The sequence below is a fragment of the Lutjanus erythropterus genome, chromosome 12 (assembly GCF_056507025.1).
Source record: "Lutjanus erythropterus isolate fLutEry1 chromosome 12, fLutEry1.hap2, whole genome shotgun sequence".
NCBI classification, from domain to species: Eukaryota; Metazoa; Chordata; class Actinopteri; order Lutjaniformes; family Lutjanidae; genus Lutjanus; species Lutjanus erythropterus.
Genome location: NC_139328.1, coordinates 36833295 through 36846100, shown reverse-complemented (window position 1 = coordinate 36846100; position 12806 = coordinate 36833295). Strand labels below are relative to the sequence as shown.

The 12806-nt window shown below is 37.6% G+C and overlaps 1 protein-coding gene across 1 annotated transcript in view; it reads right to left on the bottom strand.

The window, feature by feature from the left end:
* Window positions 1–12806, bottom strand: part of LOC146318420 (cadherin-12-like) — a 165611-nt gene that overhangs the window by 14846 nt on the left and 137959 nt on the right. The gene's annotated exons all lie outside the window — the stretch shown is intronic.

Genomic DNA, 12806 nt, shown 5'->3' with positions numbered 1-12806 from the left:
TAATAATTCAAACAGTGAATAAAACACTTTTCTTTTGCTCATGAGGTAATGTAAGAACTTGTGAGCATATTTCCTGTCAATAGGTTTCTTCAAAAGCTACTGAGCAGGTCTGTGGTCTCCGTCACTGATCAGTCAGTCAGTCAATCAGACAGCACAGATGTCAACATGATAGGTAAGAGGCTTACCAGGGGATCTCATGGGGGGTATTGATAATATGTATAACCAAATTTACATTTGTGTTCATATTCTCAGCTTAAAGTCAAACATGTTCTCAGTGAGGTTGTCCCTCGTCTCTGATCCTGTTTGTGATCTTCATGGACAGGATTGCGAGGCACAACCAGGGTGAGGAGAGTGTCTGATTTGGGAAGAATTTGGTTTTTTTGCAGATACTGTTGGCCTCCTCAGACTGTGACCTTCAGCACACCCTTGGTGCAGTTTGCAATTTGAGTATGAAGTGGCCAGGATAAGGGTCAGCACCTCTGAGTCAGAGGCCACGATTCTCTGCCAGAAAATGGTAGATTTCTCCCTCTGGGAGGGAGTTGCTGCCGCCAGCAAAATTAAGTATCTCAGGTTCTTGTTCATGAGTAAAGATGGAGGGTGAGATGGACAGGTGGATTGGATGACCTGTGGTCATGTGGTTTGGGTAGTGGACGAAAGAATGAGATTGTAGATACAAGAGGCCAAAATGACTTTCCCCTGTAGGGTGTGTGATTTCAGTCAATCCAAACTAAACCTGTAAAACACTTATAACACACAATAAAACAAACTAACAGCGAGGTACAAAATATTGTTTTTGCTAAAGGAGCCTGGTTGGGTTGGAAAGAGTGACATTTGGCAGTTTCCCATTTGAAAAGTCTGCCTGACAGCAAGGTAAAGTGGTGAAAATATTCTAAATAAAGCTGACACTTAAACAGGTATTGATTTTTTTCAGTGTCTAAAACATGCTTTGCTGCTGACCCTGTCCACAGCAGTGCATTGCTCAGCTTCCTATACCGGTATTCCTGCTGCTTCTCCAAACTGGGGGCGTATCGATCGCCATCTACTGTAGGTAACACACTGACTGTGGACAGGGTTCAACTGTAATTGTTTTTTTGTTTTTTTTTTCCACTTGCTAGGTCAAGGCAAGTGGGTCAGAAATCTAAACATGGTTATACTTATCAGCAGTTACCAAATACCAATAAAGACAGGAGTTAATTGTCATGTTTAATCTTGGTCAGCAACCTTTTTCTAAAGAGTCTCTGAGACTTTTGACTTTTTGGAATTTAACTAGCCTAGAGAGACTTAAGAATAGAGCTGCTGCAATTGATTAAATGTCAACAACTAAATTAATTTAAATCAATTAAGTCAAGTAATTAATGAAGTTAAGTTTATAATGAATTGCTCAGTTTGGGTAATTGTTTAAGGATAAAACCCTCAAATTTCGCTGATTCCAACTTCTTGAATGTGAATATTTTCTGGTTTCTTTACTCGTCTGACATAAAATTGAATATCTTTCACCATTTTTGACATTTCAGGGACCAAACAACTAATCAAGAGAATACACAGCTTTATCAACAATGACAATAATTGTTAGTTGCTGCCCCACTTCAGACTAGTCACCAGCAAAATTTACAGGAAAAGGCGTTGAACCGGCTATGATGCATGTTTTAGTTGAATAACTTAAAAATCAGAATATAAGCTGTACATTTTTACTTTTGGAGAATGCAAGAATCACTTTAGGCCAACAATAATGATAAATGAAATTTAAATATAAAAAATATTTAATAATTATTTATTATTTATTCATATCTATATAATCCAGGGAGCCAGTGGAGAGGGCCAAAGGCTCCAGAGCCTCTGGTTGCTGACCCCTGGTCTATAAAATGTAAAAAAAAATAAAAATGTCAGAAAAGATTGACAATTCTCCATCTTAGTTTCACAAAGTCTAAGGTGATGTCTTTTAAGGTTTTGTCTGTCAGTCCAAAACACAGATATTCAGTTTTATGTGATAATTAATGGAGAAAAGATAGAAATCGCCATATATGAGAAGCTGAAAACAACATTTTCTGTCATTTTTGCATGAAAAATAACTTAAACTATTTTGATAAGTTAATGGTAATTAATTCTTTTTTTTTTTTACCACTTTCTCAGTTAGGCAAGTAAATCTAGCAACTAACTTGCCTGACACGGCATAGTACTTGCCCCAGGCAAGCGGTCAATCCTTATTATCCTTATTCCCTGATAGGTAAGTGCCTGATACAACCCTTCTTTAAATAATCCAAACTCTCACTTTAAACGGTTTCTGTTGATCTTTTTCATCTTTTTCACAAGTAATATTGTAATCATCTGAATTCTGAATGAATTTTTGGCTTCCATCTTAAAGTAATACTATGATAACATCCATCGAAGGAAGAAAGAACTGTGTACATCACACTGACGCCAGAGGGCTAATAATCAAAGAGCTCATGATCCACACATGATCTTTCCCCTCCTCTGCTGCTGAAAGTCCTCACTGATGCCCTGCATGCAGATGTGCTCTTATGTGGTCCTCATATGGACTGTGCCCCCACCTCACCTCCCTCCATTAGAAAACCAATGGTGTGATCTGTGAAGCAGATCAGTGCACAGGCGAGGAAACACAACAACATCCCCTCGGGGTGTGTGCTATACAAACCAAACAAGGTCATAGTGTAGAGCAGGGGCTGGGTTAATGGGGGCTGCTGGTATGTACTGGAGTATATTGATGTTTCAGCATGTTCAGCTCTTTGGGAGACTTAATAGAAAACCGTCTTGTGTCAGCATCAGGGCTTTTCTCTGAAGCTGCTGGAGGAAAGAAAAACTTGATGCAACTGAGGGATGTGAAAAGGAACAAACAGCGTTCCAGAAATAATACTGAAAGCAATGCTGTGTTTATTGGCATCCTCTGTGAGGCACCTTAAAGCCAATAATCTGTTCGTTGGAGTCATTAAATAGTTTTACAAGAGTAGGAAATGCACACAAAAGTGTACAGAAATATAAAACTGATGTGCAATAAACAGGGCAGGATATAGTAAAATCATACATGAGTTTGTGATGCAGCAGGATCAGCAGCAGCACTGTACCCTGCTGCAGGTGGTAGAATACCGCTGTGTTAGCATTACAGGAGGATTTATTTAGTGTTGTGAGAAGAGGAGGTGGGGTTGTTGGCTTGGTAAATTACTGAAATCTCTCCAGGCTGTAATGTAGCAGAAAGCCTCTTTCAGACATAACGGGAAAAAAAGAAAAAAACAAAAAAACATAGAGCACCTTCTGAGCCAAACTGAAGTGAGAAATAGGACTGATCCAGCCACTGGCAGCTCACTGTGAATGAAACTAGGCCTGCAATTAATTATTTCTATTGTTTTTTTTTCATTAATTAATTCATGATTAATGATTGGACCTCATGCAAGAACCACTAATACAAACTTTGTCACCACTTTTCTCGTATTCTGAATTTTTTCTAAGGCTGTTTTCACACCTGTAGTTTGGTTTATTTGGGCCGGACCAAAAGAAAAAAAAAGAAACACTATTGCGTTTTAGTCCTGGTCTAGTTCATGTTCACATTTACTTTTTAAATACGAACCACAAGGAGGAAACATGCAGTTTTACAGACTGACAGATAAATCCTTGATTGGACAGTTTTGGTGATTGTCGTCCTGCATCATCATTGCATCATCAGGACTCACGTGGGAAAATCTGATTCTGGCTGACAGAAGTTTGCGCAGCACTTTAATGCTTCAGATGTGTGTATTTAAGCTCACAAAGAAACAACCAGCAAATTGTGGCATGTTATGAATAATAACTGACAGCTACAAGACACCTTCTTTTCATCCTGTTTCTTACCTCGCTGACCTGCTGTCTCGTATGTGTGTAATGTCCACATACAGACAGTACACTGCAACGCTGTGTCTGACAACACAACTGTAGATCTATATATTGAATTTACAGAGGTTCTGAGAGGAGAAGAAAAGAATGAAGAAGAAAGGATCAGGATTTTTGTTTTCCCCTGTTCAGACAGAGAGAGACAAAGGGAGGGGGAAGTGGACAATGCATCCGCCCTTCACTTTTTCATGTGTGTGTCATACAGTGTGTCATGCAGTTTGGACAGCTTTTGGCTTGTTAACCGGGGAAAACAGGTGCGCTTAGGTACTTGCCTCAACATAGTTCATGTCTTATCAATCATAAAATCTCCTCCTCAACACATAAAACAAACAGCTGATGGATTTAACTTTTGAAGTCGTGCCAAAATTACATCTTACGACTAACAAAAAGCACCAGAGTTGGAACCGCACCGAGACTTGGTCCGGTTCTTTGGTCCACACCAGGGTTCGATTGACAGCTTTCACAGCAGCCCAATCGAACCGCACCAAACAGGCAAACAGACCACGGTCCGTTTTAACTGGACCAAACAAGGCCGGTGTGAAACGCCTTTAGATACAAACTCAATTTCTGAGTGGGCTGGACCTGTCGCAGCAGTCATGTGCAGTTGATCTGCTGATGAGCAGTTGATAAGCCTAATGACATTTTGACTTTGAAAACTAAATTATACTTCATAATCACATTTATATTATTCTGTTTGACTGCATTTCAGTGAGCGCTGTTAACCACTTAGCAAGAGTGCACCAACAGAGCGCACAGGGCAGGTGATGCTTGCTTGTTTGCTTAATTTTGCCGCTGACAGGCTCCGATTGTTATTCTGCGTCTAACAACATTATGGAAAGAGTCACAACAGTGACAGACCTCTTTTTAAAAAAAGAGTAAGATATGTTTTCTTTAACCAGAAACAGGTGATTTGTTGCTCTCGCTAAATTCACCAGACTTCCTCTGAAAAACTATAATTTTAACATCATCAGCAGCAGCTTCATTCAAATTCAACAAAAACAAAATTAGTTCATCTTTTAACTGTTCCAACAACCACAAAGTCTGGTTTGGTTGAAATAAATCCTTCATTCATGGCATGAAGAAGTGCAGAGCATGCAGAGCAGGAGATGCTGGACAGGGGCCATGGAGATACACACTTTTACTTTTTCTGACTGTGTGAAAATCTGTGTTTTTACATCACAGATGATGAGGAAAGGCATTAAAATGTTTTACTGGCATGTAGGCTGATATAGAATTTTAGCCTGGTGCACTCAACTGAAAGAAAAGAAGAATAAACTCTACTTAAAACACGGGATAAGAATGCCAGCATCTTATGTTATATAAGTCACATTGCATGCAGTGCTGTACATGAACACACTAAAAGAGTGGCTTTCATTGAACATGCATGAACATGAATGTTAGTGTTGTTCACTCCTGAGAGAGATAACGGCTCTCACAGCATCAGCTGCTTAAAAAAAATGTGATCACAGCACAGAGAGAGACAGAGCATGACAATATGGACAGAAATGTTAGTTCAGTATAAAAACTTCTGGTTGATCTGCAGCATGAAGTTATATTCCCTCGTCCCCCCCCCCCCCCCTTGTCTCCCCCTTCATCCCCCTGCAGTTCTCATGTATTATGTGTTCAGTTTGCACTGGAAAGTCTCAAGTTCAACTTCCCAGTTGGAAAGTCCAATGGTTTGTTGGTGTTCAAGTTTGCTGCAGTGTAAAACGTTCTCAGATTGTTGTGAATTGTTGTTAATAAGTATCAGGGTGAGTATTCCCAGGACTTCCAATGAGAACATGAAGATCATGTAAGACTCCAGCATCCCTGATAGGAAGAGGTTCTATTTTAATTTTTAATTAAATGTAATTTAATGTAATGTAAACATGAAATAGTTCATTTCTGGAACTGTGTGAACTTGCACAGCAATGATTATGCAGGCCATGTCCGCTCTCAGATCGCCTTGAAAACCTTCAGCATGTGTTGCATTGACATGGTCCTGGATGAGCAGCGCTGAGTTTATATCAGCGTGCACAATGCAAAGGTCAAGGAAAAAAGTCAGGTAAATCTTAAAAAGTCACATTAATTTGACCTGTTACATCACTAAACAGCAATTTCACACATTTCCTGTCACAAGAACTCTAATCTTTATCTATGTGTTGTATAAGTCTACAACATGTGAGTACATTGGAAGCTAAAAGTGTCCATTGATTAGTTTTGACTCCATATCTGACAGACTTTGCAGTCAGCCCTGTAAGGCATATTTGCTGGTTTATATTCTAACTAATGTGGACTATAATTTTTTTTATGAGTTTTGGCCTCTGTATTAAGTGAATGTAGATTTACTGTATGTCACATTACCCTGGCAAAGATTTCACCGTACGTCACAGTCTACAATGGTTAATTTAAGGATCAGCTTAAATGCCACGCTGCTAGTCCTTGAGGGTCAGCAAAGTTTGGCCCCAAAGTTCTGAGACCATTTGAGTCTTTATAAGCCTGAATTAGAGAACACCTTTCCAACTGTGTCAAAATCCTGACAGAATACCAAAGAATTAATCTGCTTTCACACTCGGAGCTGCTGTGCTTTAACTGCCTGCCTCAGGAGTCAGTCATCTTTATAAATCCCTGCTTAAATCATTCTTTTCCTTTCTTTTCTGTCATATTTGTCCAATTTTATCTTTTTTGTTCTATTTGTTTTTTCCTGCTGTCTCTGTTTTATGCTCGACTTGACTAGCTTTATACAAGAAACACCAACACTTCATAAAATCCAGCCATCTGGAGACACTGATTGTGTTGCAGTTTTAGTCTAATGCTAATACAGTTAGTTTCATGTTGATAACATTTTTGATAATATTTTTTGTGAATTTACAAAACAAGGCATAATATACAGTGAGCAGGTCATTATTGCAAAATAAGCCCAGAGAGGGTGATAAAGTGATGACCTCTTCACTGTACATTATCCTGCTACTCCTCCCCCAAAATATCAACAATTTGACACAATATATTAATTTTAAAATGATTTTATGGATTTAAAAATAACTTTATTGCTCATCTGGAGTCTGTGGTCAGGACTACGTCCATAGCATTGGTCTGTTATACAGAAATAAGAGAATGCTGTCATCAGAAATGAATATTTTACAAAGCCATGTAATAAACAAAAATACTAAACATTTGTTGCTGACAGCCTCTGAAATGTGAGAATTTGCTGTTTTTCTCTGTGTTGTATCAATGTATACCAGAGTTGTGGACTAAAGTCACATGACTTGGACTTGAGTCAGACTCAAAATATCACAAATTTGATTACTGTAGACTGGGCTTAACAAAATCAAAAGAAAGACTTGCAACTCAACATCAGTGACATCAGGTGGATTTGCACCTTTTGACTTGGAAAAACTCGACATCCTCCCTCAAGCCCAACAATGGAAAAGTCTGTTATTTAAAAAGTGTGAATCCATGAATCACTTTAATTTCTCTTCACTTCCTGCATCAGCTAACAATAACACTATTGATTCTCAAGTCCACACTTAATTTCCCAGATCCACTTTGTTTGAACCAATCAGACAGCATCCAATCAAATTGCAGGACAGAGCCATGAAGAACATGATTGACATTACATAATTGACCTCCAGTTGTAAAAATAATATACGCTTAACAGTTTCCTTCACACACAAAAACGAAACGCTGGTCAACAAGAAATGAACTGCAGTTTGCAGACAGGCAGATTGAAAATTACAGAGATGGATCAACTTCCAATTTTTAAAGGCAGACTTGGAACTTTGATTTAAAGTTGTACAAAGTACGGAAAGTTGAGGTTCTGTTTGGTACATGTCAGTCTTGACTTGAGACTTGACTGCAAAGACTTGAGACTTACTTGTGACATGCCAAACAATGGCCTGGTCCCACCTTTGCTGTGTACTAACTTTAAGAATCAAGTTATTATAACTAAGGTTGAGGAACAAGATTAGATCACTGTTTCACACTAACCCAATCACCTGTGTCTCACTAATTAAACCACCTGTGCCTCTTGTCCAATCACCTGTGGAACCTCAGTCATCCCAGGTTACTTCCATCAGAGTCCACTTGTCCTCTCCAGCTCCTTACTGGTGCTCCACTTTCCTCACACCATCAAAGAAGTGCATTTCATGCCTTGATTCTACTTGGTGGGCTGCATCTGTCATGTATTTTTTTATCCGTCCCCACACGGATTCATGCTCCACCAGGAGCATTCAGATGTGAGGCGTTTTGCTGCCTGATTTGATCAACTTGCTTTGATTTTACCTGGATTTTTGTACTTCCACCATGACTAAATATGCTGCGTAGTTAAATTGTGTTTTGTTTTTAAGAAACAAAATCCCTTCCATCCTGAATCCCACAGCCAATCTAAACAAACTACCTCTTTATACTGCACATATAGTGTGGTCTCTGTTATTTAGGCACAATAAGCAGTTTGAAGGCAGTAGTCTGGCTTTAAGGCAAGGGTGGATATTTCATGCCATGGTTGATGGGGACATTAAACACATCCCAGTTCAGTTGGTTCACTACGTTATGGCTACACTAAAATTACCTGATATAGCTATAATAAATTAATATAGCTACAATTAAATGAAATAATATGGCTGACCTAACATAATCTTGTGTCTATAATTACTATTTTTATTAATTATAACCATGGTAGCATTTAAAATTTTGATCAAAAATTTCATCACATCGATATTGTGATGACCATTTGTCACTCTTGTCTAATATTTAATTGACTAAACTATTAATCAGTAACACATGAAATAATCCACAGGCTGATCTATAATGAAACAAACTGCTACATCACTCCTAAGTCTTGATGATCTTCTCTTGTCTGGATCTCTGACATTTTCTTATCTTGGTCTTAAACACTTGACAGGTTTGTTTTTTTGGCCTCAGTCCCCCCCGACTGCCTTTGTGTTTTTGCCCTGAAGGTAACAGGCTAACAGCAAGCTAATAAAACAATAGGAGATGCCAAGCCAAAGACCATCCCCAGGGAAGACACAAAGCTGTCGAACATATTTTCTATCGCTCTGTTATTTACCAGCAGTGGCAGTTTTCCATTGTATTTATTCCAGGAACCCTTCTTTAGCTAAATCTACAGCTTTTAGACATGCAATTCTAGGAGCAAATGTAAACATAGTCATATATCAGTAATTAACACCATACCAGGATATCAGCAGTGTACCTTCAAGTCCCCCTCCTCTGTTACTGCAAAGTGCTACACTACCATCCTGATATATGAGGAAATGTCTCTGTGTGTCAGGCATGATGAAAAGGTGGATGTTACGTGTTAGCAGCTATTAGCCCATCCTCCCTTCTCCCCTTTTATGTCCTCTTTCAGTCATCCTCCCACTCCACAGAGGACACCAATAAAGAAGGCACAATGCCCTCAGGAGGCTGTGATTCTTCTCTGACATGCCATCAGTACACACACACACATGCACACACACACACAGACCTACATGCACCTGTCATGATTGGAGTGAATCAGTTGTGAGGGCAGGATAAAGAACTGCTTTCACACGGCTTTATTTCATTTCTGCTTTATCTGAAATGATAACACACACACACACACACACACACCGTCAAACACAAAATGAGAGCTGTGTGCATGTAGCCTGGCGTGTTTTCACGGCACATGGACAGGTGGTTATGTAACTTTAATTCTCTGTTAACAGAAGCAGAAATGAAGAGAAAAGAAGTAAATGAGGAATGAGCCTCTTTGAGTGGACTCACAGCATCTCCTCGTGACCATCACAGGTTTGTTGTGGGTCGCTGGTGCCCTCTAGTGTTACAGCACATGCATCAGTTCACTATTAAAATCCCTCACCCCATCATTATCAGATGTGTTATTATATAATTTTTATATAAATTACACAAAAGCAAAGAAAATGCTATCACTCCCTGAGCATGTCGACTGCACAAATATCTCTGCAGTTATATTTGTACCTTTTTCTGCATCTTGGAGATGCATCTTGGTTGCTAAGCAACTATCACTGTCTCTGTCAAAGAAACATTGCAAGTGATCTTGAGTTACATTAATTAATAAATAAATAAATTAATTTGCTACAGTAAAATACAAATAATTAGGGTAAATCGTCTTAATAAGGAGAGAAAATGAAGACCTTGAGCAGTGAAATAGGGGAGACTGGGGACTGCTGTACCCCTCTTTGTAAGATTTTTTTGTGTCAGAGCTCTCAAATTTGACATAAAGTCCCCTTACTTACCAAAAATAGCAATATGTACTTTTTTGGTTTTATTTTTTGCACCATTCCAAAAATGCAAAAAATGTTAACAATTGGAAATACATTATATTATATTATATTATATTATATTATATTATATTATATTATATTATATTATTATGCTTTATGTTATAGATCAGATCATTTCCACTTTTTCCCCATAATCTATGATTATTCTATACAGAATAGACTATTCTGTGATGGTTGTAGGACCATATTTGTCATAAATTTATAAAATATTTTAGTCTTACAAAATACATTTAATTGTTCTGTGTCAGCAACTATAACCTATGATTCTTTTGTGTCAGAGCTCTCAAATAGCAACATAACACACATTTTATTATTTGCATAATTAAAAAATACACCGAATATATTATATTATATTATATTATATTATATTATATGCTTATATATGTTTTATGCTATAGATCAGCTAATTTCCAGCTTTTTCCCATAGGCTATGATTATTTTCTGTGACTGTTCTTGGACCAAATTTGTTATAAATGTAAAAATAAAATGTCTGAATATTATAAAAACATTTAATTGTTTTTCTTTGAGTATTTATAGATTAATCTAAAAACTGAATTTAGAAGGTCAAATGACCAGTTCTAGTGTTAAAAAGGGGCTCACAACAGTTGTTTTGACATTAAAGAATAATTTAAAGATGTTTTCACCTGCATCAAATGACCAGTGTGGGAAAGTCACTCAATTTTAGTGAACAGGAAGTGCTTAAAGCAACATAATGTATCTCTTTTACCTTAAAATAACAGCATCAAACTCATTTCGATGCTACACTGACTTGTAATAGGGCGAATGGTGCCTCTGTTCTAACCTTGGTGGCCAGGCTGTGACAAGTGTGCACTGCTTTACTACTCTAAGTCACACACCACCAGATTTTGGTAAGACTAGATCATATTTTAAGGAGAAAGTGTTCTCCTGTTTTCTCACTGATGTCCTCCGGCTGCTCCGCCTAAACTCTGACTTACAGAGTTTCCTGATAGACAGAGAAGGAAACTAAATGTAGCTGCCGCTAGCTAGTTAGCTCAGTCAGCCATACTGCCCAGACTTCGAGCTCAGAGCACCAGGGTAGTCTTGGCATTTATGCTGCTAGTGCCGGAGCTTTGGACTGCTGGGAGGAGGAGGTTTTCAGGGCCGGGGCTGTGAGGCATGCTGGCTGGGAGTGTTGCTGGTGTCGTACCAGAACCGGAGCCGGGTGAGTAGCAATGTAACTGGGCTCAGAAGAGAAAAAGAGTGTGACCAAGCAAGAGGCCACGCCCTTCTTGCTGCTTGGACTACTAAGTAATATTAGCTGGCTTGCTATGCTTGCTAGTTTTTGATCACAAGTAATATAATCAAAACCAATGCACGTGTAAGCGCATAAGTGAACTGTAGAGGCACAAAGTCATTAAAAATACCAAACCTTACATAATGTTGCTTTAAGTCAACTTAAAATCATTCTGAAGCTGGATTCATTGATTCTTTTCACCAACCGGGGAAGAAAAACTCCATTAAATGCCTAAACTCTTGCATGATTGCATTTGATGTTGTTTTGGCTAACATTTTAGTCAACAATTACCAATGTACATAGTTCAGCAACCTTCATCTCAAAAAGAAATGGTGTGGATAGACAAACCTAATGCAATGGTCCCACAAAGTTTAAAAAACTCATTTAAGTTTAAACCTTTTTTGATGCATGTTACTGTTACTTATATTCTTATTCTTATTCTTATTTTTATTATTATTATTATTATTATTATTATCATTATTATTATTATTCATTGCTTTTGTTCTTTATTTAGGGTGTGGGAGTAGAGTGCCGTCTCTGCAGGTAACATGATTTTCTATTTGCTGCAGATCATATGATGTGTCCTTTAATGAATAATGTGAATAAAGAAGAACTCATAAAGTTTTTAGCTGAATTTGTATGGAAGCAGAAAATGGATCAGTATCATGTTATAACAAGAAACTTTCCTTGTTATAACATTGTACTATTTACCTTGTTATAATATGAAACTTGTCACGTTATAACATGATAACTTATGTTAAGGATAATATACAGTGCACGGGTTATTGTAGTGAAATAAAACCCTACAGCATGATGCAGGAGCCCAACATGAAGGGTAATGACCTGCTCACTGTACATTATCCTGTTTACACTGTTACTTACTAAAAAAAATCAATAATTGAAAACAAAATAATAATTCAGCAAAGATCTTATTGCTCCTCCAAAGCCTATGATCAAAACTCTGCCCAGAGCAACAGTCCATTCTTAATATCAATGGTCTGTTATACAGCAATAACAGACCTTACAATGGCTTCATTGACCAATCAGAATGGTGTACTCAAAGCCATGTAATGAACTGTAATGATGTCACATCATAACGAAACCAATGAGCATGTATATATGTATTATATCAATATAAGTTATCACTTTATAACATAAAACATTTGTTTTGAATTGATCATTTATAATGTTACATTGTTAGAACAGCTAATGTTTCTTGTTACAACAGTATGCTATTTAACTTGTTAAAATATGTAACATTTCTTGGTATAATATAACTTAATATTGTAATAAGGTGAAATGTTTTATGTAATAACATCTATTTATCTTGTTATAACATGAGATGTTTCATGTTATAACATGATAATTTATATTGTTATAACAGCTAATGTTTC